This window comes from Acomys russatus, chromosome 9, assembly GCF_903995435.1.
Source record: "Acomys russatus chromosome 9, mAcoRus1.1, whole genome shotgun sequence".
NCBI lineage: Eukaryota > Metazoa > Chordata > Mammalia > Rodentia > Muridae > Acomys > Acomys russatus.
In genome coordinates this window covers 50,110,968-50,128,408 of record NC_067145.1, presented here as the reverse complement: position 1 = coordinate 50,128,408, position 17,441 = coordinate 50,110,968, and the positions used below count along the sequence as shown (strand labels likewise).

General features: G+C 42.2%; 1 protein-coding gene across 2 annotated transcripts in view; it reads left to right on the top strand.

The window, feature by feature from the left end:
- The first annotated feature begins 3,249 nt into the window (after positions 1–3,249).
- The window catches only part of Pter (phosphotriesterase related), a 62,814-nt gene continuing 48,622 nt past the window's right edge, over positions 3,250–17,441 (top strand). The window contains exon 1 of one of the 2 annotated variants that reach the window (XM_051151306.1): positions 3,250–3,391. The gene's annotated coding sequence lies outside the window, so the exon portion shown is untranslated. Of the gene's footprint in view, positions 3,401–17,441 lie in introns of both variants that reach the window. The other variant, XM_051151308.1, reaches the window with a different exon arrangement.

Sequence of the window (17,441 nt, the reverse complement as noted above, 5' to 3'; positions counted from 1 at the left end):
CTGGTTATTTCTTGCATTTTAACCCAAGCAGCATGGAGCTATGAAGTTCTGGGTTTGATTTCATCCTCTCTCTGCCAATTTAGCCTGTCTGAGTTCAGGTATTACTAAAATTCAAAGACCCTGTGAGAGTGGAAAGCAAACACTGTAGAAATGAGAATGTATTTGAACTAAATCTTTAACTGGGTGGTTGATTTAGAAACCCTTAGTTCCTCAATAGTGTGATTTTCAACTTCAGTATTTCATCACAGGCATTATTATCCCAGGATTCAAAAATATTTCCAAGCAAAATTTCCCCTGGGAAAAGAAATTAAATAGGGAAGTGATGCCTCCCTAGCTTGATGCTGGGTTGAGTGTCAAACATCACACCATTTCCATTTCAACCATTCTTGTTTTGTTCTGTACAAAGCTAATAGATCCTGAGGTCAGCAAAAAGGGGCTTTCTTCTTTAGTTTTATATTTTTAAGAAGGATATAAGGCATCCACTGTGACATAGTGTTTTCTACCCTCATGAGTTGCACTCATGAAATTTCAACAACATGGCTGCCTAAACAAGACCTGAGAATGACAATATCAAGTGACACGCCAACGTGGATGGTAGAAATCTCACAAGGCCCAACCCATAGAGGAAGAGTTACTGACATTAATGTCTGGTGGGAGCGGAAAGAATGGGTCTTTTCCGGGAAGGAGCTCTCCAACAAGTGATGCAACCCAAACAGTCACCCTTAAACACATACACATATGAGTGACACTAAGTGAACTCAGCAAATTGTGCTTATAAATTTATGTGTATGTGTGACAAAAATAATTAAAGAATCAGAAGTCATGAATCTGGGAAGAAAACAAGGGATGGGAGAAGTTGTAGGGAGGACAGGAAGGGTGAAATAATGCAAATACAACATTTACATAAGAAATTATAATAAATAAACATTTTGCTACTTTTAATTGCATGTGTATGTCTGTGTATGGTCTGTACTTGTGAGTACAAGTGACTGCGAAAGCCAGAGAATGGTGTTAGATCCTACGGAACTGGAGTTAAATGGGGTTGAGTTGCCCAACATGGCTGCTGGGAAATGAACTGAGGTCCTCTGCAAGAGCAACAGGTGAGCCATCTCTCCAGATCCTATTCTATTTATTTTTTAAAGTCTGATGGTGTTTGTTATTTAACCAGAAGTAGCATTCAAATCACTTATAATATTCAGCAAAATGACAACATACAGCCAGACACAAGATGCTAAAGATTCATTGTTGTCCATTGGTCTCCCTTTGCTGGGGAAATGTTTAAATATAAGCAAATATTGCGCATATTAATTTGAAATTTCCTTATAGCTGCTTCCCTCGAGGATAGATAAAGTCTCTGGTCATTTTTCTTTAACACTATCTTTTTAAGCTATAAAAGCCACAGAATTAAGTAAGAGTCTGCGTGTGAAATCCATCATGAGTACCGCTCAATGGGTTTGATGTGGGCTGTGGAGAATTTAGTAACTTCCATAAAGGAAAACTGAAGTCAGCTTTTAACATGGACCTTGTGCATAATTTCGTCTGCGGCACCATGGACTGCTAAAATACATAACATTATAAATAATGGACTCCAGGCCTCTCTTTAACAGCCACTGTCAGGCACGCATTTATGTGGCTTCTCTGTTACAGTGCAAGCAATGGAAGGTGGTAGCCAGCACCAGATCACTCCAGAAGGCTCCCTCGATCCATCTATTCATTGTAGGATCTCAGTGTGAGCCCCACGCATGCTAGCAATATCCAGCTCTCCCAGTGCTCGCAGCTGAGAGCAGCTCCTCACAGGAGGGCGTTCTGCACGTCCTAACTTCAACATTTAGTTTACGTCTCTCTTATTTTGAGGCCTTACGTTTATTCTCCTCTGTGCTTCTAGGATTTACCCAGTCACCTTGTTCTCAGGATCTGTCCCTTTCGCAAGGGCTTCTCATACGGTAACACTGCTCAAAAAGAAAAGGAAAGGAGAAAGAAGGAAAAGAGAGATTGTGCAACCTTTTCTTCTTTCTGGCCTTCTGACTTGAATAATTTTATGTTCATGCCCTCCAATCAGGGGCCTCAAGAAGATATGACACCATAGTTGATATAAACTAAACTGGATTTTAGTCGTGGCCTTGTACTTGAAGAACATTTTCTGAGTCTGTTTTCTTGGCTGTAACCAGAGGGGGGAAATCATACATAGGTTTGTTCAAAAATTAAGTACAAGGGTCTGCAAAATGCCTTAGCAAACAAGGAGGTTTGCCCTTCCAGTCAGGTTGCCCTGAATTCTATCCCATGACCCATATAGTGGAAGGAAATCTGATTAAAAAAAAAAAAAGAAAGAAAAGAAAGAAAACCAAACAAAACGTTTTCACACACATAAATAAATTAATTAATTAAATGTAACAATTGTAAAGAAATAAAAACCTATTTTTTAAAAAAGCATAACACAGCTGCCTTCACCACACACCAACTGTTCGCACTAAACCTCTGTTTTCCTTAGAAATGACCACGCCAGGTTCTTCCTCTTTTCCTCGTGTTTCAGAGTGAAATGAACTGGTAGGTCAATGCCGAAAGGTATTGCTCTGTATTGCGACAGTGGCTTCTAGGGCCACGTTTGACATATTTATGTACCAAGCATGTTACAGTGACATTAAGTACCAGAGCTGCCTCCAGTGCTGTAGTACAGCACTCTGATTTTATTTTATTTTATTTTTTCATTTTGGTTTTTTATTTTAAATGCAGCCTGCAAGTCCAGGAAAACAAAAAACAAAGACCAACAACAAACGAAACCCTCAGCAAGGTATACAAAACCCGAGCTCTGTGTGTTAAGCGTGGGGAGCTAAGGCGCAGTGTGACATGAGATTGGCAGTGCTCTGATTTGTCTTGGGGGACCCAGAGAAAAAATTACTCAAGGAGTCCATCTTTCAGGCTGTTTTCTAGAGAATTGAGGCCTGGGGGAAATCCTGCAGCTTCTTTTCCCTTTGGGGATCTCACATCAGCTGAGCCAAAGAGAAACAGAACAATTAGGGTGTAGAGTGGGTGGGCTGCTAGCCTAGCCTCTGAGAGCTGCTACTCAGCAGCAAGCTTAAGGCGGGCACGTGAAAAGGCCCTCTCCAGCTGGTGGGAGCCCAACTTAGACCTAAAGGTCTGCCCTAGCTTTAGCCTAGTGGGCGTGGTCTCAGGGCTGACATAGACTCGCTAGGAGTGGCTTTGGGCTGGGGTGGGCATGACTTAGGGTCAGTGGGCGGGGAAAAGGCGGGGAAACACTGCGGGAGGGTTGGAGGTGGGGGAGACAACTGAAAGGGAGGGGAAGAAAACGGACCCAGTTCAAGTTCCTAGGGGAGAAGGCGGCGCAAGACGGGAGGAAGAAATCCCCGGAGCTGGTGAAGGAGCTGTGGGCCCGGTAGGAAAGGTGGGGAGCTAGGCCTGTAACTCCGGGCTCCCCCTGCAAGGAGCCACGTGGAGCCCCACCCTGGGCTAGGGAAAGCTGCTGCTTGGTGGCCTCACTACCTTTCTCCGAAAGTCAAAGACTGGGGCCTGGCTTCTGGAGCTTGGGCCTTGTGGAGCTGGCCTGGGCTCTGAGGGCCAAAGTCTGACTTGAAAGCTCACGAGCCTGGGCTTCCTGTCCTGGTGCTTTACTTGCTCTGCTCAGCCTGTCTGCGGGGCTTTGGGGGCCTGTTGGGGCAGCTGTGGCTGGGAAAGACAGGAAATGAAAGGAGGCCTCTGTTCCCTGCTCAGGTTTCTTTAACAAGCATTGACATCAGAACCCTCAGCCTGGAGCCTTTAACCTTCTTGCGGCTCTGTTAAAACACTCTGGTCTCCTTAGATCTCTGAGCAAAGTTTGTACAGCCCTGATCCTGAGCCGTAGCTGTAAAGATGCGTAAGAATATTGTGATACCGGCCAGCGAGGGCATCTTCCAATATCCACCGACATGGAGGAGACTCACAAGCATTTAATATTTGCCCTTATGGATCCTGCATTGCTACAGAGAAGGATTAAAAAGAGTCCCAGGACTAGACATCCCACATGCCCCGCCCCCCTATGCCCCTTTTTAATAGAAGGTATGTTCAGCAGTTATCCTTGAGGCCTTGTGCCGTTCTAGAAATAGTCAACTCCTTTCAAAAAAAGAAAGAAAAAAGGAAGGAAGGAAGAGAGAGAGAGAGAGAGAGAGAGAGAAGGAAAACCACAGTGCACACTGAAAAGAAACAGCAGGCTATTTCAGTCTGTCGATGGGTCAGATAACTATTTTCAAAACGATAATTTGAATACCAGATTCACCAAGTGTGTCGTTAAGAAGTTATGTTTTCATTTGTGGAGATGGATGGTACTTTAGAGTTATCAAAGTTACTAAAACACATTATATGTAGTTTTTGAAATAAAAGAGCAGGCAGATTTTATTTCTGTTCCTGGATTCTGAATCCTAGGGCTGCCCAAGTACTTTTTTTTTTCCACCTTTGATGAAAGTTTGCTGCGTGATACCTGAATTCTAAACTCAAATCCATCTCGCAGCCTTGCGAGATGATTTGGGTGAGTGACAGAACGTTCAAGCCATACTTCTGGAAGGTGTTGGAGGGCAGAGTGTGCATGTGTGTGTGTCTGTTTTTCTGTCTCTAAAGCCTGTGCCATTATCCCTTAGGCTATCTCTACCTCCTATATTGTAGGCCTGTCCCACCTCCAACACGTACATCCTGAGGCAGCATGAAAATCACTCTGGTGGCCTGGCTTGGTGGCATACGCCTGTATCCGCTGCTCAAGGGGATTTCAAGTCGCAAGCCAGCTTGGGCTACAGAGTAAGACCCTGTGTCAAAGTAGGAAAATCAAAAGGGACTGGGGCTGAAGCTCAGTGGCACAGCCTCTGCCTAGCATGCCCAAGGCACTGTGCCCAGCCCCCCAAAATAAAAAATAGAACTTTAACCTATGAGCTTTGTACAGGTTCCTTATCTTTCCTAGGCACATAGAGGCTGTTTAGTTCTGTGTCTTTACTCAACCTAATAATCTATGGGTTTATGAAAATAAGATACTGCTTTTAGCTAATTATATGTTGGTCACATCTGGTGTTGAAATTGCAAGGTGGCCAGGGAGGGTTACTCTATTCAATCAATAAATATGTACTCTGTGCCTTTGTACACACACACACACACACACACACACACACACGGACTGTAATGAGAGCAGGACAAATACAGACACCAGGTTCTTGAGTTTATATTCTGTTTCGAAGTGAAGAAGCCAACAAACAGATTAATAATATACAGATGCAACCTGTAAGTAGGTGGCTGGGGTGGATAACAGTGGAGAGCATGCACTTTGCGTTTGGTGATGGAGATGTCTCGCCAATTTAGATTCTGATGTGGGAAGATGAGAAGGTCCCTTTCACTGGGACCTACAAGGGCAAGGAAGGCAGGAAGGAATTTGGTATTTTCTAGAAACTTCTGGAAGGTTTCACTGTCTGGTTGAAGATGAAGTTGGGGATCTGGGTGGGAGCAGGGTGTGTAGGGATTTGGGCCATCTGCAAAGGTCTGTGGCTTTCAGTGTTCTTCATGTCACAGGGGAGTGACATGAAAGTGGGTGTGATGAAACCCAAATGCAACCTAAAGATGGGTCTGGTGAAGTCAGTGACAGCAGCGGAGGCAGGGAAAGCAAAGTTGTCAATGTCACATAATTAGTGCATTTTCCTGATGTTTACTGTCACCCTTCAGTGCCCTCATTTGACTTAGTATTCATTCTTCCTTTCCCTCCGCATTACTAATTCCCATAGAACACACTGTTTTATTTTATTTTATTTTATTTATAACCTTGTTATTTATTCCCTCTGTTAAGAATGTCTTGTTCTTGAGGACTGAAGCGTTTGTGAGAGACAAGATCTCTCCATGTAGCCCCTGGTGTTTGGCACTTCACCATGTAGCCCCAGCTGGCCTCAATCGTGAGTCTCCTTCCTGTGTTTTCTGTGAGGTGAGATTTCAGGTGTGTGTCAGTCACCCCAGCTAGCTGAGGGACTGGGACTCTGGCCGGTTGCCTTTACTGCTGTTTCTTCATGGCTGGTGCTGAGCTGTATGCTAATTAGGCTCTTAAGTAGTTACTGAATGAGCACATCTGTTGAGCACTTTAGATCTTGATTCCATTGAAGTTGCTATTGAGTGTGGTTGTGAAAGATAAGCGGAAAAAATTAAAGAGGACTCTCAGTTTGCTACCTTGAAGACTGAGTAAATGTCTAGGCTACTAATGATTAAAAAGGTGGGATCAATTGGGGAAAAGACAGAAAGGAAGTTCTGTGGTTTATATTAGGCCTGTAATATGTAGGTTTCATGTTTTATTTTCCTTGTCTCATTGGTCAAATACCTGGCAAGAAACAATTTGAAGTAGGAAGCTTATTCTTTTTTTCTTTTTGGCTCATGGTTTGATGGTGCATTCCATCACGACAGAGAAGGCATGACAGCAGGAACATGGTTATACCGTGGCTACGGTCAGGAAGTAGAGAATGCTGGCACTCTGCTGGCTTTCCCCTTTTTTCATTCATCCAGTCTGGGGTCCTAGCCCATGAGATTCTGCTGTCTATACCCAAGGGCAGGCTCTCCCACCAGCTGCTTCTCCTGGAGCTAGATGAACATGAAAGAGATGAATTGAACTCCCTGTTACTGTGAGAATTACTTAATGTTATTGTTGTGGTGAGACACAGGGCAAAAAGCAACTCAAGGAAAGCTGGGCCTTTTTTGGCTCATGGTTTAGGATACTTTGTGAGAAGCGAATGGCAGCCTGAGCCTGAGGCAGCTGCTCCCCTTGCAACTACAGTCAGGAAGGAGAACATCATGAATATTGGTGCTCAGGAAGCACCCCAGCCAAGGAAGTGAGTGGGTCTTCAAAGTAATCCCATACAAGCATGGCCAATAGCTGATCAGATCAAGGTAATCCCTCGCCAGTGTGTCTGGAGCCCTGTCTTCTAAGGTATTTTAGATGCTTGTCACATTGACAACCAACATGAGCCATCACATAGTGTTGGACACATGAAGTGGCCTAGGAATACATTTTTGTTGTCTTTCATCTCTGAGACTTGAGAAGTTGTTGTTGTGTGTTCACCTAGATAGTCCTGCCTCACAGACTCCAGGAGGTCTGAGCCCTGTGCATCCAGGAATTTCTGTATTCACTTCACCAGATACCCAGAGAGCCTCATGGAAGGTGCTGTGCAAGGCTTTTCTTATGACTAATGTTCATGTCCTCGTTGGGGGGGGGGGATGACAGGTACACCGGTTCCCACAGTACCCGAGTCAGCTTCACAGTCTTAAACAAAGATGGAAAGAAGAGCACTTAGATGCTTAACTATATCTGCAAGCACAGCCAGGATTGAAGTTAATATACATATGGACTCAAGACTCAGAAAGGGTGGAAATCAAGGCTCCCCTTTTTATTTGGAAACACATACACATGTGTTTGTATATATACATATACATACACATGCATACATGTAAAATGTTTAGCATGCTGCCAAGCTTTCCAATACAGAGGGATGATCATGGATGAGCCGTGAAGAGACAGTTCTTCCCAAATGTATTTATCAGTGGATGCATTTCCGAAACTGATTTGTCACCAAAGGACATTTGAAATGAATCATGTGTACGTACCATGGACTAATATTTTTTTCCATACAGCTTAAAGGGCACTTACAATATGACTTCCTGGCTAGTTTACTTAACTATGAGAGCATCAGATCTTGGCTTTGCTCCCTGAATCCTATAGGCATTGTGGTCTCTTTGACTGTGACTTAAACAGAAGTGAAGAAAGAACATTTTGCTTTGGGCAGAGCCTGGCTGCATTCTGAGGGGCGCCAGCTATAAATCCAGCCTCCCTGGAGGTCAAACATCAACGCTCCCCCCCCCCTTCTTCTACTCCAACGAGTGATATGATGATGATAAATTGCTTGGACGTGACTGCCCCCCTCCCAAGCACTGGTGTGATGAATTATGTTGTTCAGGGCATGACCAAAGACTCTCTATTGTCAGTCTGTGGTATTCAGTATTGACAATATTCATAAATAGCCTTCTGCCAATTTTGATCTCTGCTTTGCATATTAAATTCCCAGCCTACAGGCCATGGCTCCCTGGTTCTTGGGCAGCTCTGTTTTCTACAGAGTTCATGAAGATAATCAGTGTTCTGCTTCTTTTTCATTGCTTCTGCTCCCTCCTCATTAAGATGGTGTGAGGTATGCTCAGTTACACGCAGTAAACACTGTCTTACTTCACAGAAACTGTTAAAATAATAATTATTTGTCCTTTTCACTAAATCTGTAATAATAGCAGCTTATCCTACAGTGGCTTAATTGGGTAATTATTTGGTGTTTAGAAAGCATTTTGAACAGAATATTGGTAAATATTATTGTTAATTTGATGTTCTTTTGTATAATTAAAAGCCCATGCCTCCACAAAATCTCCAGTGTATTGAGAGTCAACTAAGATGTCTATTATGAGAAAAAGAAGAAGAAGAAGAAGAAGAAGAAGAAGAAGAAGAAGAAGAAGAAGAAGAAGAAGAAGAAGAAGAAGAAGAAGAAGAAGAAGAAGAAGATGAAGAAGAAGAAGAGAAAGAAAGAGAAGAAGAAGAAGAAGAAGAAGAAGAAGAAGAAGAAGAAGAAGAAGAAGATGAAGAAGAAGAAGAAGAGAAGGAGAAGAAGAAGAAGAAGATGTCTATTCTGATGTCGCTCACTTTTAACCAAACTTGTGTGCATTGATCTTTAAGGTGTCCTCGGTATTTTTGTGAACTCCCCAACCTGTCTTTTGCTTGCTCCAGCCACACAGCTAGACGTCCTCACTATGACACAGTTCACGTATTTGAAAAGTCAGATTCATCCAGGGTTGTTCTCTGACAGCTAGAGCCCCACCCCAGTCCAGGGCTAGTTCACAGCGTGCCACTGCGACATACATTCTGTGATATCTATTTAACTTTTTGATTAGCTTCCTGACTTATTTGCTCTAAAGCCAGGCCTTCAATTGTCACCTGATGTCATCAAGATCTGTCACGTTGTGTTATGTGGAGTTCCCAGTGTCTGGCCTGCCTTTCCTACAGATTCATCGCTCCGTTTATAGAGTTCTGAACCTCCAGGTGTAGCTAAAGGGCATTTCTGTAGCTTAGATTAGATGGCCCCCATTACTGGACTACATTTGTTTGGTCTACCATAACAAAATACCACAAACTGAGGGACTTAAAAAACAGAAACAAATTTTTCTCACAGTCAAGAGATTAGGAGTTCAAGCTCAAAGTGTCATCTGGGTTGTCTTCTCTGGAGACCCCTCTCTTTGGCTGGCCGATGGCCATCTTCTTCCTGGGTCTGTACTTTACCCCTTCCTCTTTGTGTGCCTGGTTTCTAATCTCCTCTTCTTATGTTGGGTTAGCAGCACCCTCTTGGCAACCTCATTTGACAAAGGTGCTCTGTAAGACCCTTTCAACAAGCAGTCTTCTTCTGAGGTGATGCTGGTTGTGAATTCAAAGGCGTGGATAGTGGAGGACCAGATAATTCCAGTATCCTGTGGTAATGGTTTCTTGAAATGGCAACTTTTATAGTAATTTTCTTTATCAAATGTGAGCTGCTAAGTGATGAATGCAAGTCCCTGGAGTCTGCTTTATTCAAGAAGTTCTCTTGGATATTATTTGAAAAGAAACTTTATGCCTGTGACTTAATATTGAAATGATTAGATGAAAGTGAAGCAACATAATTTAGTAAATTAGGCAGAATTTACTAGACAGCCAAATATGCATCCAGAGCCAACTCTATACCTTACTGTCTGAACTGTAGCCGTTTCAAATATTTCCTTAGTAATTTGCAAACATTCTTTATCCAAGAATTTTCTATAAGTCAAAGTGTGCTGTTGGCTGTATAGTAAATTCTATGCCAGGTTGAGCTAAAAATAGGTAAGTAAATAAATAGAAAACCAAAAAGAGGTAAGAGGAAACATGATTATATGTGGCCTCCAGTGATACAAGATGTGATGCTTAAACCTGAATGAGATGAGGTTTATTTACATGCATATCTTAGGTAATTCTTACATAAGAAGAGTGGGTTTAGTTTTATGATTGTCAGTTTTTGTTTTCAGCTTGGTTGAATTTAACATAACCTAGTAGACACACATGTAGGGTTTGTTTTCTCTGAAGGGATTTCTGAAGAGGCTTAAAGGAGGAGGATTCACCCTGGGTGTGGGAAGCACCATCTCATGGGCTGGGGTCCTGAACTGACTGAAAACAGGAAATGTGAACTGAACACCAGCGTTCATCTTTCTCTGTGTCCCAGCTGTGATGCGTGGTGACCAGCCACTTCATGCTTCTACTGACATGCTGTCTGCACTATAATGAACTGTGGCTTCTGGTTGGGTCACAGCAAGCAAGAGTGTAACTAATGCCAACTCCACCCAGAAAGTACTGCTGAAACCCCCATGCAGGAAGGCTGCGAGGATGCCTTTTCTAGCTAAGTGTGTTTATTTCCTAGAACGTGCTGTGTCTCTTACTTCCACAACTCATACTTTTCTCTTTTTTTAATATTGTTTATTAATTTATTAATATTAGATCTCAAATGTTATCCCATAACTCACACTTTTCTACTAGTTTCCTAGAGCCTTGGGATGTGGCTTCTTGAAGTCAGTCCTTCACTTGGGGCCTGCGCATTCACCACCACACCAACCACTGAGCTTCCTGGCCCACGCTGTGTCTGAAAAACTGCCCTCTGCTGTAGCAAGAGCAGTCTTAGGAGATGATATTAGGCAGGGGTGCTCTTCAGAGGGGTGATTTTTCCGAAGCCCGGTCCCCCTCTGTTGCCAGCAGTGATGTCCCATTTCTTGTGCCTGATGTAGGCTTCCATTGCTTTCTGCGCTGCTTTGACCCTGACTCATTATCACTCAGTCAAGCACATTTTCAAGGGTGGTCTTCTTTCTCCTCTGTAGTAAGAATCTTGTAGCAACTCGGTCCCTCAGGAGATGCAGCAACTCCTGCTTCAAACACTGACGTCACTGAGACTTTGCTGAGGCAGAAGGGGAAGTCTCTTCTTATGCTCAGTGTTGTAATGTCTGCCTTACTCTTCCTTCATGTCTCCTCAGCAGGATCTTTCCACTTTTGTTTATAAATGTGTAGACAGAAGAAAATACCTCAAAATAACAGTTCCAGGTATCAAATGCTCTTCTTGAAGAGTTGATGACTTTCTGTCGGTCTACTAGATTTCTTTTCAGTGTTACACTTATGCTGTATATAAAAGCATCCTTGATTTTGCTATAGTAGGGATTTTCATGAGCCTATGCAACTACCTTTCCTTTCTATAGTATGACTAAAAACTATATGGACTTTTCAATGTATCATTGAAAAATATAATACAATATAATGGCATTGAAAGGCAGGTACTCACGTGTGCATGTGTGAGTGTTTCCATTTTATTACCTTTTTGTTTGTAGCACCTTAGCAAAAACTAAGTTTATATTATTTATTTCTTTTAATGCAATAGCTTCATAGCATTTTTTTTATTTTGTTTGATTTCGTTTTTAGTGCTGGAAATCAAGTCCAGGACTATGGCTACCAGTGTGCTATACTCCCACTCTCAGACATTATGGAGAATTCTTACATGTTGTTACTGTGCAGAGAGTGATGGACAAGTCTTTGGAGTTTTAGTCTATAAATATTACAAAGCTTAATAAGTAACCATACTGGGTCTGACAATAATATCTTAATCCATATTCTTTAAACCATATATCATATTTACATCTTTAAAAAACATCATTTAAAATAATGTCCACACTTACAGAATCAATAAACGAGTCTGAGAGTTGAAATTGGATAATAGCTTTCTCTGCCTCGCTAGAAGTCAAGATTATATTTCTGATGAGTTAGGGGCAGTTTTAGTACTTAGTCCTGTAACGAGCTTGAGAATGAATCTTAAAAAATCGTGTAGACATGTTGACAATCTTTTAATTTTCACAAACAATGTTAAGTTTTACCCATTCCAGTGAAACTTGGTTAGTTGTCCAATCATCTTCAAGAGAATTTGTTATTCCTATATGCTGTTTTTCAGCGAACCCACTATTTAACTTCAGCTTTACCCTAACATACGTGAAATTGCAGCGCAATTGTGTTTACTATACGTCATCCTGGAACAGAATAAAATAAATACTTGATTGAAACATTTTAAAATGCCCATGTAACGTCAATTCATGCCAGCCATAAGAAATATATCAAGTATTCTTAAAACGTTAACGATACCCAAGTGGATTACTGTTTTGACTTTTTGAAACCGTACCTCTCTGTCCAATAAATAATAAATCATTTGGTTGTTTGCCAGCAAATCTTCAGACTAGTTTCTATGTTTCTACTGTAATGCTGAGAAATTGCTGTTAAACTATATTTACATGCCCATACACATGTATGGTCATAGCTCATGTATCACTTTCCCAGTTACTTGGGAAGTAATGTTGTTGAGTTGCTTCACTGGAATGGCTTATTTGAGGGCTAATGAGGCTGTCATTATGTGTACTATACTTCTGTTTTATGAACAGTATAAGGCATAACAAATACTTAACAGTCTGGGACTTCTAGGCTGTAAAGTCATTTGATTTCACTCATCTGTTAGTAGCAATATGTGGTTTATAGTAACTTGAAAGAAACCACATACTGTGAAAGGAGAATTTTAGGGAAAGGCATCAGTGGGCTTCATAGAAGGTTTATAGTGGTCTATTACATCTATATCTATCCCTCCCCCTCCTCACTATGTAGCCCTGGCTGACTGGAACTCTCTATGAAGCAGGCTGACCTCAAATTCAAAGAGATCTGTGTGCCTCTCTGCCTCCTGGGTGCTGGGATTAAAGGGGTAGGCCATCACATCTGGCAGCACTGCATTTGCCATTCTCTTAAAATCCAAATCTTGAACTTGGAGACAAGCTATGGAACCCACATACGGAAGACACTTTAGGGGTCACCTCATTCAACTCCTTCATTTTGTTAGTGAGAAACCTGAGGTTCACAGACTGATTTGCCCAAGGGCACAGAGTAACATCCTTTGTAATATTTATGGTGTTGGTACCATTCTAGCTTTTATTCCTCTTGGAGAAATCATGATATATTCACAAAGCCATCATTCTTCCAATCTGTGTCCATTTTCTCATATTGATTGGTTGTGCTGGCTAGTTTTATTTCAACTTGACGCAATCTAGAGACACCAGAGAGGTGGGAGCCTCAATCGGGAAAAAAAAATGTTTTTGTAAGAGTGGGCTGTAGGCAAGCAAGCCTGTACGACATTTTCTTAATTAGTAATTGATGCCGGAGGGCCCAGCCCATTGTGAGTGGAACCATTCCTGAGCTGATGGTCTTAGGTTCTATAAGAGAGCAGGCTGAGCAAGCCATGAGGAGCAAGGCAGTAAACAGCACTCCTCCGTGGCCTCTGCTCCAGAACCTAACTCCAGGTTCCTGCCCTCTTCGAGTTTCTGTCCTGACTTCCTTTGATGACGATGTGGAAGTGTAAGACTCTTTCCTTCCCAAGTTGCTTTGGTCATGGTGTTTCATTACAGGTATGGAAACCCTAACTAAGACACTGATTAAGTATAGTAACTTGAAAGTAGCTTTTGGTAACATCCAAGAGATTTTATAACTATCATTGAATAATATGTTTTATACTGTCATTTACTGAATTGGAAAACTCATCTAATAAATCAGGAATTACTTCCATTGCTTTCAGGATTCTTGAATATTATATATAGTAAGTATGATGTCTGCTCTTACATCAAATAGGCATGTTTTTTTTTTAAACATCCTACATTCTTGATTCTAAAAGTTATTTGTTATGTGTGTATATCTGTGGGTGTGAACACAGCATTTCTTGCATGTGGGTGTTAGAGAGCAGCTTTCAACAGTCAGTTCTGCCTTACCATGTGGATCCTGGGCGTCGAACTCAGGTCCCAAGGCTTGGCAGCAGGCACTTTTACCCACTTATCCATCTCACTAGTCTCCCAAATTACTGATTCTTTTAAACCTGTCATCATATCTAAAAATAGAACAAATGAAGGAAACTGATAACTAGATGTAATAAAAAGCACATTTTTATACCAGCACATCATGGGCAATTCATGAGATGACTTTAATGGAAAAAAATAAGCCAGGAAATGAGATCTAATTTCATAGGACAAGAACCCAGAGCAGACTAGAGTGGCAAGGGCTATAAAGACTTTACCTACGAAGGTAAAAAATAACTTCAAAGGAAGGACAGCTAATTCTGTTTATGTAATCGGTTTATATTGCTCCACAGCTTGTTGGTAAAAGTAGCTTTGAGTACTTAGAGGATATATCTTTATCCATCCTGTGTTCCAATTAAAAAAGTGTTATTGCTTCTTTTTGGAAACTAGAGCCTTGGAGTAATTCTGAGGTCTTCCTGGTGTTCACAGTCCCTGAAAGAGAAGATTGGCCTCCGCCGTCTGTTGTGGTTAATTTATCAGCATGGCCTAATAATGTTTATTATTAGGCCTATAATTATTATTATTATGGCAGTATTTTTTTAACCTGCCAGCAATCAATCAAGACATAGACACCTGTTATATTTCAAAATAGCTGTAGTTAACCTGGGGCAGGGCAGATATTAATTCCCTAAACTACATCGCATAGTGGGGCAAATATCCCATACCTGCCCCAATCCCATGCCGTCTATTTTTAATAATTTCTATCAAGCTAGCTCCCATCCATAATCGCAAATACTTGCTAATTATCATCATCTGGGCCAAGTCTCCATCCACACCGGCCATGTGCTTCTCTCCCACCTAACCCATGGCACAGCCTTCTTCCTCCTCTCCTCTCCTCTGTCTCTCCTCCTCCCAAGATTCTGTCTCCCAAAGCCCATGAACCTTAGCCACACCTATCCCATTTGGCCTGCCCAGGTGTGATGGGCTTTTATTGGTCAAAGAGGTTAGGCTATTAGGTAAGGCACAGATGGGGCACAGAGACAGCAATCAGTAATTATCTTCAAAATACACCAGACCAACCTCCAACAGCCATCCCTCAGAATGCTGCAATCACCATCCCTCAGAGCCCTGCATTATTCTCTGACCAAGAAGGCAAGCAATACTCTGAGAAGCACTGCCAGTTGGTAACTCTCACTGTTAATGTCGCCAGAGCCTACATAGCTCGGGTCTGTTCCCTGCTGTTTTCAGATCCACACCGGCTCTGAGAGCTGCACATTCTTTCCAGTCAAGTTAATGTATCCACCCATCCATAAACCTTTATAGAATGCCTGCTTTGGGCCAGGCGTGGTGCTAAGTGGTGCTGTGACGTTGTTCTCACTTCAGCATCGAGCAGGGAAGATGCTACATGAGTTATGAGAATCTGTTTGCAATTCTCCTGTGGGATCCCCCGAGAATACTAGGAGATTAGAGGCCCCTCCAATGAACACAATATCCTGCCAGTCCCCGCTATGTGTGCCATTTGTCATTGACACAATGACAGTCATTTTACACTGTGGTTTCAACTATGGAAACCAAGGAGACGAGCGGGGGATGGGCAACACTTTTCTCCGTGAGACTTTATTTTTTTTGGTCTGACGCTATGCGAGGGAAGTGTTGTTCTCTCCTCCACCTAGCAATCCTGAACAATGCAGCTTCCAGTCTCCGCATGAAAAACACTAAAGGAAGGCAAAGATAAAAATATTTATTGGGTCTGTGACACTGGTCACTAGAAAGCCCAAATGGTGTAGTTACCCAGTCTAGAGAGGGTATCCTGGCTGTGGTGTGTGTGTGTGTGTGTGTGTGTGTGTGTGTGTGTGTGTGTGTGTGTGTGCGCGCGCGCGCATGCTTACATGTTGTAATCTAAAAGTAAAGAATGAAGCTTACTCCATCCATCCATCCATCCATCCATGCGTCTGTCTATTATATGTGTGTGGCCCTAGGGTTGAACGTGCACCATGTCTGCACAGAAGCCTTTGGGGGACAGTAGAGGGCATTAGATACTCTTGTAATAAAAGTTACTCTCAGTTGTAAGCTTCCATGTGGGTGCTGGAAACCAAACCTGGGTCCTCTTTAAGAGTAGTAAGTGTTTTCACCACTTGGCCATCTCTCCAGCCCTAGTTCACCTCTTTTAAACCACCTATTCTCTTAGAAATTAACCTATGCCTGTGAGATGGGATGCATCCCCTAAGCTCAGACAGCATTAGTGCCCTCACGGGATGGTTCTGTTTCAGTCACTCCCACAAAGTCCCCACTCTTAAAGGTCCCAGGTCCCTTTCCATATTGTTGAATTTGGGGAAGTGGCTCAGCATCAGTCTTCAGCACACAGCACTGATTCTTGCCTGTGCTTTGGTGTGCTAGGGATGTGTACTCTGCTAGAGTTCTTTTCTCTTCCCAGAGTTAGGAATACAAAGAGACCATTTGGATGCTCATAACATGAACTCTGTTTGTGCCACATTGGTTAGTTCTTACTACACTCAACTCTTGTCTTGGCTATTAGCTATTTCTTCTCACTGGGGGTCTGGCTTAGTGGTGGCACAGTTGCCTAGCATGCAGAAGGCCTTGGGCTCCATCTTCAACACTGCAAACAAAAGCAATAAATTCTTCAGTACATCTCAGGCCCTAGGTCTGGCCAATCACATCAGAGCAAACTATTTCTATGAAAGCATTCATTGCAAACCTGATTAAATTGCAAACTCCTTGTAGACAGGAACCACGTCTACTTTTACTTTGCCAGAAAGGTACTGACGCTGTTCATCACTGTTGTTTGGGTCTTTACAAGCAAACCCAAACTTAAGCATCTTAGGAAAGCACAAATATCCCATCAAGGGTTGTCTGATGACCTTATTACGGGACGTTCTGCCCTTTGGAGAAGGTAAACTCCACGTTGCTGAACGTCACTCTTTCCTTTTCAGGCTCTTATATCACGACTTGGCACCATCACAATTAATCTTGTGTGACAATGCAGTGACAATGAGATGATTTCTCTAGAGAATCTATGCTAATACTATTAAAATGCTCTTACAATGTCAGAATGATTACAGCGGAGCATGTGGGGACTGTGCTTATGTGATTATGATATTATAGTGATGGGCGATTACCATAGGAAACTACTAATTCAACCCTGCAGGGACTTGCATTATGAAACCATTATAACATGAGATTATAATGACACAATAACTTGGATGCACATTCGTGATGTGAAAACTGAGCGCTAATTGGAATGCAAGTACTATTTCCATTAAATTGTAATTAAACACAGAGAGCAATGCTTGTTTAAATTTGAGATGGAGACATACAATTCAGAAAGGAAAACTATGGACTTAAAAAAAAAAAAAGAAATGTTGAGTGTACACTTAAAAAATGGTTAGAAGCCATTTTCAACTCTGCCTTTTGGTACTGTGTGGAGTGGCTTCTCTCAGAAGGCATCGTCAAGAACTGGGAGCAAGAATCCAGTCCAAAATAGTGGCTCAGGGTCCCAGAGCATCACTACCACCAAGTCACATTCCCAGATC